The sequence below is a fragment of the Nomia melanderi genome, chromosome 4 (assembly GCF_051020985.1).
Source record: "Nomia melanderi isolate GNS246 chromosome 4, iyNomMela1, whole genome shotgun sequence".
In the NCBI taxonomy this organism is placed as follows: Eukaryota; Metazoa; Arthropoda; class Insecta; order Hymenoptera; family Halictidae; genus Nomia; species Nomia melanderi.
Genome location: NC_135002.1, coordinates 14166857 through 14182481, shown reverse-complemented (window position 1 = coordinate 14182481; position 15625 = coordinate 14166857). Strand labels below are relative to the sequence as shown.

General features: G+C 39.4%; 1 protein-coding gene and 1 long non-coding RNA gene across 6 annotated transcripts in view; one reads left to right on the top strand and one right to left on the bottom strand.

Moving 5' to 3' along the window:
* scalloped (TEA domain transcription factor 1 homolog scalloped) overlaps positions 1-15625 on the bottom strand; it is a 238342-nt gene that overhangs the window by 189277 nt on the left and 33440 nt on the right. The window lies entirely within an intron of this gene.
* LOC116425365 (uncharacterized) lies at positions 13342-14320 on the top strand. The gene is made up of 3 exons (XR_004234670.2): positions 13342-13493; positions 13598-13903; positions 13992-14320. It is a non-coding gene; the product is annotated as an uncharacterized LOC116425365 (long non-coding RNA).

Genomic DNA, 15625 nt, shown 5'->3' with positions numbered 1-15625 from the left:
CAAATCCACTTAATGATTCGAGTGATCATGCTTTGTGACAGCTAGAAACATCCTCCCCAAGTGCGAAAGGTGAATTTGCAATGGCATTTGTTGCTCCTCAATCGTATTTCACCTAATAAAGTAAACCTCTATAACTTTCACGAAGTACACGATACTCTAAAAACCGTCGTTTTCATAAAACATTAAAGAAACACATTACCAACAGAAGAAAATCTGAACAAACATTTTTCACGATCTATTACAACTCTAACATAAATAAAACTTCAAAAAGAATATCTTTCACAGAATATTTCAAAAACATATCCCCACTCCAACAAAAGAAAACCATAAAAGCAACAGTACTTTTCACAAAACAAGTCTAAAAAGGCGATGCCAAATGTTCTCATTCGAAAAACTCAACATCCACCCCAAACAATCGAATCCCTGTAAGAATAAAGCCAATGTCTCCTAGGCATCAAACAAGTCAGTCCTAAGCAAAGGCAATTAAAGCCGGTCGTAATTACTGTCGTCCAAACATACGGGAAAAATGATCACTGGCTACGATTCACTAATTCAACCGAGTTAAAGTAATATCGCTCCGGTCTGCGCGACATTTGCGCGCCGGGTACACACGGGAATTATGGAATCCAGCGAATTAAAGCATAATGCGAGCGGCCGTGGAACTGTTGGTAAAAGCGTAATCTCCGGGAAAGTCTTCCTTCCTCTCCTTTTTTCCCCACCACCCCGTTTCATTCCCCCTTTCTTTTTCGCAACAAAAAGTCACACCACCCGTCGGGGAGAGCTCGAGTGGACGAGAGTAGTACGGAGAAACGTCGGACGGGGCGAGTGGAATAAAAAGGTTTATGGTTGTTTCGGGTGCTCTATCTTTAGGACCCACATATCATGCCACGCTCTCGCTCTCTCTCTCCACGCCCGGTCGTCCCTCTCCTTCTTTTCTTGCTCTCTTTTTCTCTTTTCCACTCGCCGTAGCGACCCTCCTGGCTGAACCCTCGACTGAGTTATTTCACGGTTAAAATAGTCGAGTATTCCTTCCGACTGAGAGCAGTTGCCGTTCGCGCAGTTTCACGCGAAGAAAATGCTAGCTGCTGAAGTACACCGACTAACACTACCCTTCGCTAATTCCCCTCCGAATTTTTTCCTTGAGGAAGGACACGATCCACTGCCGACAGCGGTATAGTTTGGGGTCACGAGTTCGATGGGTATCGATGTGTGTTTCGGTCCTTTTAGAATAAATCTATTTGAACTTACTGTTTAATATTAGTTGTATACAGTAATTGGTAATAATAGAAGAGTAAGGGTACTTGGGTTTTTATGGACGAGTTTCTGGAACATCTTGAAGTTGATTAATTGGAGAAATAAGTCGTTTTTATCGCACAATACAGTTTGTTTTTCGTAAAACTGAAATATTTTGACCCAGCTTTTTAAAGACATTATTTAATTTCTTACTTTATTGTAAGTAATTTTAGGTTTTAGTTGATTATATGATTTAGCACATCTTGCGCGGGAAGCGACTAAAGTCGTTTTGCGCGGATTGCATCTTGAGCAGGAAACGACTTTGGGAAGCGAGTTTGGCGGCAAACTCGCTTAAGATGTGTTAATAAGAAAATCGACAAATCTCAAGGAAGTATACATTTGAAAAATTATTTATATAAATAACAATTTTAATAGCTCCAAGTACCGTCGTCTATTAAGTTCTTAAACATGTTCGCTCTCCGAAGGTTAAAGATTTATCAAAATCAACGCTTGTCACTTTAGTATGTTCGCACGTAAGAGAAAATTCGCGATGCTGGAACCTTTATGCCTATGAGAATTCACACCATAGTACACCGAAACGCTACTGAATAACTGTAAATATGGAATGAGCACCTTGTTGACTGGGTCGAGCTTAGATAGCCAACTGTTAAAGCTCGTTCCCAGATTTCACTGTTTCTCTGTCTAACTTCACCTTCTCATAGACAGTAATGTAATATAAAATTTAACAGAAACATATTTCAACTATTATTTCAAATATCAGATATTACACAATTCAGATCAAATAATGTTTCAAATAAAAAACGCAATTTCTCCAAATATATTACCTTTCATTCTAGAGAATCTGAAATATAAAGGAAACTATCTAAATCTTTTAATTTAAATATGTATCTGAAATATTTCTCGATAATAACAATGCACTAAAAAGTAAATTTAATTTTGATATAAGTAAGGCTGCCAGCATATAGAATAGTATTCAAATTATTTTATGTAAATCAATATATTTATTTAATGTCATTTAAATAAAATACTATTACGTTATACAAATTTATTGTGATAAATAAATTATTTGATTTTCAATGTCATTAGTACGATTTTATATAAACTAGACTATTTGCTATTTTTATTGTTTGTAATAAATAATATTTTCCAGTAAACCACTAACCGGACTATGTAAACGTATCCTGAGTCAACGTAAGCTTCGATCATTTGTGTACAAGATTTACGGTAGGATAACGCCTCTTTTCAATTTCCTTTCAAAGAATATGGGACCAATAACCAAAAGGACGGACCACAAACCGAAATTCTGACCTCATCTCTCATAAATCTTGGGCAGAATTGACCAAAAGCCGATTAACCGGCCGATTTTCCATGTTCTACAATTATTTATCTTTCATTTTCAGTACCCTTTTAATTTCTAAAAAAAAACATTTTCTCTTTAAAATGTTGTAGTTACCACAATACTTTTTTTGATCCAGATTTTATTCATATTTCAGCACCGCGTTTCACGTAATACTATTAAATGCTGTTAAAACATTCAAATGGCAACGTTATGAATGAAGAAAAAATATATTCTACATTTGTAACTGAAATAATTGTACTTTTCCAACCCTCTGTTACTCTACTAATTTCGTCGGTACAATATGACATAAACTTACAGATAAATAAAATGAACTAAAACTTGAACGCATTAAATTAAATTACAGTTTCAACCTTAGCTATCTAACAACTAACAACCTGACAGAACAATGAATAAATAATTTCAAAGAAAAGAATCAACGAAAGTTAAACACGTTTATTCCTTCACCGATCCAAAACAATTCGATTTATATGTCCGATTCGATCGTTATTATGAAATATGTATAATAGGCTGCAATCGAGTGATGTCACAAGGTGCGGCAAGGTTCAAGAAACGCGGCGACGCGGCGATACGTTAACGAGCGAGAAGCGCGTTTCTCGGTAGGACTGTCGTTAAGGAAACAAGACGATTAACCTTTTCAAGAGCGTCGTAGTCGAACGGGCAAAACGAAAAAGGAGGGAAATGGTACTTGCCTCGTTGACCTATAATTAAACCGCGTCGTTGTTGCGGCCGAACGTTTCACCGGCATCGTTCGACGAATAATCTCGTTAAGAGGGCTCTCCTCGGTTCCATTCGGAGAAATTTCAAGGGGTACGGTATCGGAACGAAGAACACGCGCTGCCGGAAATAATTAGAGTATCCCCTGTCCGAATGACTTTCGTTCACTCTTTTGTCCGTTGCCATTAATAGGGAAATTAATCGGGAAACACCGGGAAATGGGAGGAACGGTTATTACGTCAAGCAAGACTGGAACAATGCTTCCACGTCGCTTTGCTACCTCTTTAACCCCTTAACGACGAACGACTAATGAAAAGGTAACTCTAGTGTTCAGACTGCCGATCTTTATAGGAATTCAAATTTTTAAGAAGGTAATTAGAAATAAAGAATTACGATAGAAAATTGGTTTTCATCAGAAATACTGTAAATAGTAGTGCACTTTGGATATTTTCTATTTTCTATTTTCTATTTTCTATTTTCTATTTTCTATTTTCTATGTTCTATGTTCTATGTTCTATTTTCTATTTTATATTTCACCTTCAAATTCCACATAAGTACACAAACATCTGCAGTCTAGTAATATCGCGCAAAATTACGAATGACTGATTCAATGCAGGGAAATGTTCGAAAAGTATTAAACACATGAACAACTGTTGATTATATTATATGATTTTGATTAGATATGATTACTATATGATTATCTAATATACGATTACAACGTTTGTATAGTGGAAATCAATTTACATGAAGAAATTAAAAGAAAAAAAAACGGTGTGTGTATATAATTAGCTAAACGTGTTCGTATCTTTCACTAATACTAGTGAAATTATGAAACTCCAGTATCTTCTTTCAGGGTTGGCTATGGGTTTACTAGAATTTCACTCCGTAACACATAATATTCTCCAATTAATGGATGACAGAATCATTGAGCTATCTGTTTAAGAGGCCATAAGATTATTGGGAACTTAACACATTATCTACCAGCATTTATTGAGCAGCTTATTGAAGATTAGATAGTAATCAATGACTACGGATTTCTTAATCAAACCTTCAATCACAATAGCAATTATTATCCTAAATCAGCAAATCAAAACAATGAGTAATATAATCTAAATGTATGAAATTACTGTTCAGAAACAGTTATTAGACGGTTTTCTAATATAAGATTATAATACATGTCTGATAGATAAAGTGTTGAGATTGTATTCTATTTTTTTCATGTTTATCGTAGTCTACGATCACCTCAACAATCGTCTTTAAATAAAAATTTAATCAACACCAATATGTCATGCCTCCAAACACGTATACAATGGAAGATGTTAATTGATTCGATGTAATACATTTTGCGTTTATATAGCCCTCCTATGTCCAAGCTTTTGAATTATTTTATATTATATGAATGAAAGTCAAAAACATGTCGAGAAGAATCTTAAACAAAAGCATAGTTTCCTTCCCTTGTAATCGCTTCGTTGACCTCGTTAAAATCGCATCGCCATCCGTAAATACGGGGCTGGTCGAGAGAGCGAGTGAACTTTTTCAATTCCGCCTGCAACGAGAAGGAGATTCTGTTGTGCCAGTAGAAGGGAGCTGAAGTGAGCGACAGCTATACATAAATTGTGAATCATGTTCATTGCTTTTTGTAATCGCATCATCAGCACCAGTCCCAGGCAGTGCAAATAGACGAACGAGAATACTATAGAAGCGAAGAAAATTATATACAGTGTGTCCAGTATAATTGTATTCATTTCGCAGTGATAGATTTTTAAAAATGTAATATTTTTATTTTTGGTTTGTTTAGTTTGACTTATGTCATGTCAGGCTTGTCATGAAAATTTTGAACAGAGTTCGACCGACCTAAGTGTTATCAATGTTTTTTAATACAATGTAAATATTACTTTTCTATTGCCCATCATTGATCTTTGGATTAAACGTAGACACAGATTAAGTATCAATTGTTTGTTCTTTTTCTAATAAATTATTATCAACAAAGTAGTTTTATCAAGTGCAGTTGCCAAAGAAATCATAGGACAATGGATTACTAGTTACACTAACACAAGGTCAGTAAAGGGGACATCAGGCCAAACGCAATTTTTCTTGCAAATTTACAACAGAACTGAATTTCAAATTCGAATTTTGACTCACCCAAAAAAGCACAACACCAACGACATTAATCATTTGCAGTTATTGGCAATAACATTGTATTTTTGCGCGATCAGTAAGAGTCATTCGCCTGAACGTTCGAAGCGAAAAGAATTTCTAAACACTTTCTTCGTCTCTTGTGTTTTACAAACATTGACGAGATGAAGCTGTTTATTGCTTCATCCCGCGCGAGGCCAAATGTTTTTCAAATGAAAATGTTCACCGCCGCGTCGGCGAGGGAAAAAGAAACGTAGGCTAGCAAGTGACACGCGGCCGAAGGGTCATTATTCCATCAGCGGGTGCTCCGACGTCGGGCGGCGACACTCGCGAAGCGGGTGCACACGTGTTTACGCGTCATTACGCGCATGTGCACGCAGATGACGCGAAACGAAAGTGGCTTCCCGCCTTTCGGTGGGAGGAGAATCGGAAGAAAGAGAGAAAGAGAAGAAACGCACGGTGTCGAAAACGCTCGGACTCGTTCGACTGTAGCGACGATCATCAAATTAGGAAAATAAAATGATCTCGCTAGTGCAAAAAGGAACCGTAGCGATTTGTCGAACTTCAATTGTAATAGCGTGTTGAGGCGCGTGGCGGAAATTTGTATAAGTATTAAGTAACATGTAATCAGTGTTAATGCTTAAAAGATCACTGTTTTGAAATATTCGAGTGAGTAGATTTATTTTTTGTAAGTATCGCTGGTAACAGTATCTGAAGAATTCTATGAAGGCCTATATTCTTTAATTTTGTTTATGTGTATTTGATTTTCAAACGAAAAATTGTTAGTTTTGAAGTATAGATATCAGAAAAAATATGTGATCATTTAATCGTTTTAAGTTAATCTTATGATTTACTATATCAAGAGCTGGAAGAGACTTTTGTCTTGTGAATACGTATAATTATCATTTTGTACATAAATTACTTTGTTAAGTAGCGTCATTCAGCTATGTTCGTACGATAAATAGTTTTTGAAAGTATTTGAAAGATACTTGTTCAGTGTATGTGTTGCAAAAAATTATCGTGTATTAATATTTATATAAAAAGGTATTGTTGGAAGTCATAAGATAACGACTTAGGTAAAGTAATAATAATTTTACCGAAATGTGTACACCCACAATACAGTATGAAATTCCTGTTGTACGTTCTAATGTATTTAATGGACAGCTTGCGCCAGATGAGCATTCGGCCGTCGAATAATCCGTCATTCATGAATTAACCCTTTGACTGCGCTATGGGCTCGCGCATACGTATATGCGCCTAATGCGATGCCGTCACGGCATAATGTTTATCGAATTAAAGTTAACTAGGTACAACACTCAAAGGCAATACACCGATGTTGATATGCACTAAATAAGTTCCAAAAAATATTTCATACATATTATCCACTCACTGACACTGAAATGATAAAAACAATCTTCAAAATTAGAAAATGAACATTCTTGTTCATGAAAATAAACAAAGCATTCGAGAAGGACAGCTTACAACAAATACAACCGTAAAATCATCTTCTCGAAATATAAATTTCTCACAAATTATTACTCCAATTCCATGAACAATCCTAACGAATTCCGCAACGAACATTTCTGTGCTAATTATCAATAACCCAAAACCCTCGTATCTCCACTGTTAAAATAAAATGATTATTTTCTCATTAGAACCAAATAACCAAGCGAACGACGTTTAGCCGAACATTTTCTCCATAAAAGCCGACACCCATAAACATACATGCGTATTTTATCATCTAACTCTCCTCCTATATTTTACGCATACACTAAAAAATAAAAGTAACAACTTAATCATGCGTCGAGCACGCATCCATATAATTAATGCTCCAAAATTATATACGATATGAGATAAAAAAGAAGGAACTATTCTACGACGATCGTAATCGCAGACCAACCGAGGGTGGTCCCCAATAACCTCTCAGCGTCGCTGCCATCCCCGCTCGAAGGTTTAACGACGCGGTCGAAAAGTCCACCCCGTCGCTGTCAATGTTTCATACGATCAAGGGCCCAAGAAAGCTGTTTACACTCGAGCGACCAGTTACCCTTCCATCGTTACCGCGCAAGGAAGTGCAACGCGCCGGCACATCTCGCATCTGTCGTAGGTGATTCCCCCACCTGGCCACCTTCCAACCTCACACTACCTATCGTTTCTTCCGAGCGTCCTCCTCTCGCAGGAGGTGAAACAGGTATATCTGGCGGAAAGCGGACCGCGGCCGGTCTCCGGGAGCCGCGCGTACACGTTTACCCTCTAAAAACGTGCATTAACAGAAAGGAAAGGACAGGAAAGGAGGATGGTGCGCGGCGAGCGCAGAGGCTGCATCCGGGGGAACTGCTTCGCCAGCCTGACCTCCCGAGACTCTCGATGTCAATTTCTCGTTACGATCTTCCCCTTTCTAGGCTACGCACGAAAGGTCACTAATCTCCCCTCTCCTCCCTACGGTTTCTCTTCGACCGATGATGAGAGATACCAATGATCGCCTCTTGGAATCGTTCTTTGACGTTAGCACCACGGAGTTTGGGTTTGAAGTGATATTTTGAAATTTGTTAACACTTAAATTAGCGAATAGTTAAATTGACTTTCTGAAATTACTCTATAGAAACTCCAAGAGTGCATCTATTGAGACTTTAATTGATTTTTAATTCAGTTTGGGTATTTCTTTTGGGTATTTTCTCAATTTCTTTAATAATTTCTCGAAGAAACGTTTGTTATTAGTAAATGCAAAAAGAAGAAATCAGGAATGGGTCAGTTTGTTCCGTCTGGTAGTTTTAGTGTTAAATACGTTGGTTTCTTTTGGACCGCATTTCGTTTTAGAAATACAATTTTGTCGTTTTCATCTTGTGTTTAATTTTCAATTGTTTCGAAAGAGAATTTTGAAACCAGAAAATCAATGACTGAAATTCAAAAAGAAATCACGCTATTACGAGAATTTTATTATTACTCATTTCGTTCAACAATTTCTCCTTCATTCGATCTTTCATCAAAATCAAGGCATCTCGCTCGAAAAAGCAACAATAAAACCTTCAAACAACCTGATATTCCAGTACAACCGTCGCTCCACGTTCAATACCACGTTTAAAAGAAACCGCTATCAACCTATCAAAGCAGTACCAGATACAAACAGTCGCGACTCCGATCGCGTAATTTCAAAATTAATTCGAACGATCGTTCCGGATCGTACTTCCGATATCTCAGGTAATTTCTTTTCCCGGGGTTTGAAAGGGCAGCGCGAATAGATTGTAGGAGGTCGGTACCAGGAGAGAAAGGGATGACGGGAAGATCAGACAAGAAGGGAGACGGAGTCGGCCCTCTTTCTTTCTCCGGGACTCCTCAGGTCCCTCCTCATTTCGTTTCGGTCGCCTTCCTTTGTTCCCACGCCTCTACGCGGGCCTCTCCTCTCTTCCGCCAACGGCAATCTGACTCGCTCTCTCCTGCTCTCTCGCTCCACTCTTCTTCTGCTTCGCCAGCCGCCGATCTGCCTCGTCGTTCTTTCGTGATTCACCGTTACACACAAAGGGAAGCTTGGACCATGGCTATAAGCGGTTAGAGGGAGGGGGGAGGACGAAGAGTGAAAAAAATATAAAGAAGGGAAAAGAAAGAGGAAAGGAGAAAACTGGCGAGGTGGTTTCGAGATGAGACGACGACGACGACGACGACGTCGACGACGACGGAGACGGCGGTGACGGCGGAGACGGCGGAGACGGCGGAGACGGCGGAGACGGCGGAGACGGGCCGCGCACAGGATCTTTCGAACGGGAGGATGCAGCGTGAAAGTCGCCAGGTAAAAATGAGCAATTCTCGCCGGAGCGGAGAGCTGTTTCTGCACGCACGAGACCGGTGAAAATTCTCTGGAATCGCGCTTGTCTTCCTGATCGGAACCTCTCGCCGCGCTGGCCGGAAGGAAACCGGTACGGGAAACCGGGCGGACCATTGTAGCGGGCGTGTGTATGAATATTGAAAAACTGCGAGGACTGCGCTGTCTGACGCACCAGTACCCGGATTATTTCCGACTTCTTCTCGGAGACACGTTTTAGGGATTTCAGAAAGCGAGAAACTTTTTACTTTTCTTTTTGAGATATAAGCCTTTTTGCCTGACTGCGTGCGCGCTAACACGATGTGGATTGAGTGGTTAATTCTTCTTTTCTTTGTATGGGAGTTTAAGTTAATGGATGAGAATATGAAATGTTGGGCGATGAGTTTATTGTGAATTCATTGTGTAATGGTGATTACTATAGATTGATGTAGTTGGCATTTTAAGAAATGGGTGGAGATATTCTGTTATGTTATTGAATGTTGGATATATTTTTGGATAATTATGTATATATTAATTGTTTGTTTTTTTTATCTTTCTTCGATTATAAGTCTCCATTCAGAATGTACGTAATGTCTAATGAGCTCTAATGTTTCAATGAAGGTTTTATAAATATATAATGCAACACTGAGACAGTTAAAAGGCTTTTGGAAAGTGGATTTTAGAATAACTTTCGTTAGACCTAAAATTGCAAAGATATAGTATACATTAAAAGCTCATTGGAATTTATTCCGTAATATATTATAACTGTTTCTTACTACAATCTGATAAATGTAATAAAAACTCTTTGAACATCCTGAAGCATCGATAAAGATTGATCAATGAAAATGCCTGAATTAAATTTTGCATAATAGAAAAGAAAATTTCAAGTAGAAAATGTAGGATGGTAAAATGTAAAGAATAATTGCTGAAAGTAACGTTTTGGATGAAAAGTGAAGCAAGAATCGCTGTTGAAGTAGATGCGCACAGCTAAGGGTAGAATGGAAGTACCGTGAAAGAAAACGGCTGCAGAAAATTCAATAAAACTGCAATATCCTGACGTGGTCCACCGTCGTACGCGGAAGGAAGATCAAACACATAGTGCAAGACGACGAAAAAGGGCCAAAGGATAGAGCGGCGAATAAAACGCGCTCCAAGATTTAAAGTAGAATTTGACGTCCGAAACTGATTCCTTGGAGAGAAAGCACCCATTATTATTACAAACGTAGAATGTAAATGTTTATTCAATTTTCTATAAAAATAATACAGCAAATAAATGATGAATGGTCGACGGTTAATAAAATTATTTAATAAAAGCTGTAGAAATTCTGCATATGATATGATTCCTTGTTCAAATTCAAAACTTAAAACAAACAAAATGTCAGCTATTATCACAATTAATAAAACTAAATTCGATATTTAAATTTCAGATATAAATATCCGGAAAGTTCATTTGAATTGAAACTTTTCAATTGTCTACTTCAAGATATCGCAATAACTAACACAATCAACAAATAACACGAACAATAATCCACTACTAAAACAAAGAGTCCCAAAACTATCCTAATTTTCCGTATCATCGAACAATCACGTTCCTCGAGCCAAAGAAAAGTAGAAATCATCACGGATCACTCGTTCTCGATCCATTCGGCAGCCCCGCGAGCAAAAGGACGAAACACGAATCGAGAAACGTTCGCAGAACGTCGTCCGATCCGCGGGTCCGGGATTTCTCGCATCACCCGGGAGAGGAGAGGACCGCGTCTCTCCCCCGGGTAGAGAGATTCCCAAGCTCTCGACGCGCGGGCCAGCATCGAGGTCACCGGCAAAAGGTAGACAAAAGAGAAAAGTATCCGAGAGTGGCCGAAAGAGGAACGAAAAAGCGTTTCTAGATGGGAACGAGGGCCAGCCGGGGAGGAGCGGCAGTAGGTACGGAGAGAGAGTAGATTTCGTGGCGCGCGGCTTGAAATAAAGCAAAGAAGGACAATCCTGGATAAATTGACCGGTAGCCGGTGGATCGGGGATGGGCGAGGCGAAAGGGTGAAGTGGCGAGGGGTCAGAAAAGAGTGGAACGGGGGATAGGGTTCGAGGTAGCCGAAGGAGGACGAGGGAGGAAGAGAGGAAGGAGGCGAGTGTATAACCACCCTGGTACCCGAGTGCATTCGGCGAAAGGGGCCACGAGAGGAGAGAGCCTTCGGTGTTCCGTTCGGTTCGCTTCGGTTTGGGTCCGTGAGAGTACGCGAACGATAATTCGGAGCCGCGCGCACGCGGCTGACTCAAAGGATCCGCGGGACGATATATCAATGCCTTGCTCGCGGAACAATTCGAACTATCCGCGATACACAAAGAAAAATACCAAATCGAATGCCTGGAATAGCGACGAGCGGAGCCCACGGCTCCTTCTATCTCTCTTTTCTTCTCCGTCCCACTCTCTCGAACCCCTGGCCATCTCTCGTTCCTCCGCAACCCCCCTCTTCGCCCTTCATTCACCCCCTTCGTGCAGTGTCCCTCTCTTTCTTCGTCGAATCTTTCTCCTATTCCGGTGACCGGCACCGGGTTCTCTCTTTCTTTCTTTCTCTCCCTCTCTCTCTCTCGGTTCCCTCTTTTGTACGCACCACCCTGCTTTCCCCGGGGCTCTTAGACCGGCTGCCGATGTCAATGGACTGCCGCTCGGGGACCCGGGGCTCTCTCTTCTCGGACCCAACCGCGCATTCATGCGGCGCGTGTAGGTACCGGCGCGGTCGCGATCGGGAATTCGTCCGGGATATATCCTTTTCTCTATTGGGATGGGCTGTAAGGTATAAATTAGCGGAAGGTGGGACAGGCTGCGAGATTACAGCCGCGTTGCGCGGTGAGGCGCGGTGTTGGCGAGAAATGGATCTTGGGGAAAGGGCCGACGATTTTCGGTGAAATTTATGGGGATGGGATCTGGCTGGAAACGGATTATGCGCGCGGAGGTGTGATACGATGGCTGATTCCTTAGGGAAAAATGAAGAGATTTCTTTGAAACTTGGCTTTTGATTTTGGTATTCGGTGTTTTATATTGTTACTTGAAGTAATTGATTTTTATTTGGACTTAAGGCGTTTGGAAGTGATTTGTCCGAAAAAATGAGATTTTATACTTTATGTGTACGCGTTCTTTTAGAAACATTTAAATTTTGTTACAGTAATTATCTGTATTTGTTATTTGTTACTGTCAGTTGCAATAGAAACGTAACAATGTCAGTGTTTCATTAGCGCGTTGAATGCTGCACGATTTCATAAAGCACAACACACGTAATGGGAGAAATATAATATTACATCATTTGATAGAATTGCATTATTATTATTGCACGTGCATCTGGCTGAATGTCACTACATTATGTAGCATTATTTATAATATAGAAATGCTTTCAAATAATCACCGTTTAATTAAGTGAACTATAGTAAGTCGATATGGTTGGGGATCACGGTGACCCTCATGGCATTCAACGTGTTAATTATGAAACACTTGCAAGAGAAAACTCAAATTTTCCTACATGATCGCATGTTTCCCGATTTCATTCTACTCTGTTCCCATTTCCCGTTACCCACTTTTCCTACTGTCAAATTATGTTATCCTCGATGATCTTCTCCATTCATACTTCAGCTTCACAGCGACCTTCTCATTACCAGGATCTAGTACAAGCCAGAAACATAATATTGATCACGTATAGCGCAACAAATTCATTCAATCCACCTCACAAAGGTCTAGTTTTCACTTCTAACCTACTCACTCAATTACAAAATCATATTCCAAACATTTATCTACAACAATTAATAATTATTACAAATACATATATCTCAAGCAATAGAGAATCTCATATTCGTTATCATCCAACATTTTCAATCCCCTATCTCGCAGTCGCCCGAAGGCACCGTCCAACATTTCAAAAACTATTCCACCAATTGAATTTTTCCCCGTTATACCCAGTAATCAGCGCGCAGATCATGCCACCGATCACAATCGACGAATCAAAGCGTAAATTTTCCGCTGGCGGGGCAAAAATATCGACCGCGCAGGAAAAGGTCTGGCATAAACAAAGTCGCACGCGCGGATCATAGGGAACACGCGCGCCTTGCGCCGGAGCCGCGGATCCGACTACACGCCAATCGAGTGATGGAGCAGTGGTTTGGTTATAATTGGATCAGTTTAGTTAGGTATTGCAAATATTGGCAGCCAGGGAAGCTGCCGGCGACCCAGTGATGAAACCTAATTGGGTAAGTCGGCCTGGCTTGGCGCCAAACGAACCGGCCCAGCTTCGAATTCTAGATACCCCGATGATGCCTTCCATCTCGTCTCTATTCCACCCTCCCCCCGCCAGCTGACATCGCCCCCTCGGCACCGGTGGTTGTCGTCGTATCCGTCGGCGCACGGAAATTGACACGTAAATACAAGGCGCATCGCGTATAGGCGGAAACTGGAAATGGACGACGGGGAATTCGTTCAACCGGCTGGTTTAATTGGACTGCAATGTTGCGACGGGACACAACCACGCCACGTCGAAATTGCATTGACAAAAGAAGACGGGGATAGATGCCGGGGAACGATGACGAGAGCGAGAAAGAGGGAGAAAGAGGGGACGACCAGGAATGAATGATTTGAATTATGTAAACAACACGAACCGAAGGTGGCAAATAACGTCTAATTTGGTATCACGAAAACAATTTTTTCGGAATGTTAAATGCGTCCGTTGTTTCGTCTTGGTTTCGTTTCAGGTGACGGCGAAGGTGGATTCAAAGTTATTTTATAGGTGTTTTGAATGTGGGATTGTGATACGAGATGCTGACGCTCGGATAGTTTCGTTTTTGAAGTTCTTTTAAGTATCAAGCGGAGAGATTTAGTACAGTGAATTAGTTTTGAGAAACGGTTTTATGGTTCTGTGTATTGTTGAGTTATATACTTTTCGAGTTCGTTAGAGTAAACTGTGAATAATTTATGAACTATTTAATTAATTATGATGTATTTAAGTTTGCACGTTTTTCGTTTCATAAGAGAATCTACTAATTTAAATATTATATTTGGTAAACAATGACAAGAATTTGTTAGGTGGTTTAGTATAGTATCCTTATTATGTATATAATAGTTAATGCAATTGAAATAATACAGCTGACAATTATTCGCTGTTTGTATTTATCGTGAAAACTAATATTAATAAAGTGTTCATGTTCATTTTATTACTATCTTCTGACGCAGTCAGTGTCGTAAAACTTATGTATAAATAACGCGTTGATCTTAAGTTGGTCAAAATATATTCGATTGTGCGTAAACTCATTTTTCTTCATTTTTAGTTTATTTATGGAAAATGAATCATTTGCTGTTTGATTGTACCATCATCCTCGATATGCAGTATACAGAGTGTCTTATAAGTAACTTTTTAACCGAGAAGCATAAGTATCATTGTACGATACATAAAAAAGCAACTCCAAAACACGAATTAGAATCTTTACAACTGAGACAAAAATAAGATATTTTAATCCGGATAAAATGAAGCGTAAATAATTGCAAAGCGCCTGTTATTCTACTCGGAAAAGTGGTTAAATAACACGAAATAAAATTTTCTTATTAAAACACAAATCGAATTTGAATACATTCTCTCAACAATTAGTCAAATACAAGAAGTCTCGAGAACAAAATATCAAACACAATAATTTTATTCGATGTTATCTACTAATTTCTTCATGTAAAATAAATTCATATAAATTACATCAATCGTACTAATTGTCAGTTAAGTAAACCGCACCTACTCGATAAATTTTTAATTTTAATTTCCTCGAGAAGCTGAAATGAAAAAATATCATTTCATATTTTCAATTCTTCGATTGTACCATCGAATTGGTCACACAGTATATGAAAAGGAAAAAGAATCGATAGTGCTTCTTCAGCGATTCTTCGATCCGCAGTGAATACGATACTTCGGAAAGAAATTTCGGTATGGGGTGAACGAACCGTAGGAGAGCGACGTGCTCGTCACTCGGGATGCACCATGCATTGTAAACGAGCCGGGCGACAAGTGTGCACTTGATAGTGTTGACCTTTCAATGACGCTAAGCTACTCCTCATCGTTGCTGTTACCATCTCCTCTTTCTCCCTCCGCTCCCTTCTCACGTTTTACCTATACGATCCACTTCAAGCTAATTTTCAAGAGAACGATCGTTGAGCACCTGGATTATTACGCGATGCAATTACCGAGTGCATCATTATAAATTCATTATTCCGTGTGAATTTCTTGAATACGTTCGCTACCAACATTACATATTTGCAAGGATTACAATTTTATACTTTACATAAAGAAAAAGAGATTAATGATATTGTTATTTAAAGATGAAAGATATGATATGATATTTAGGAA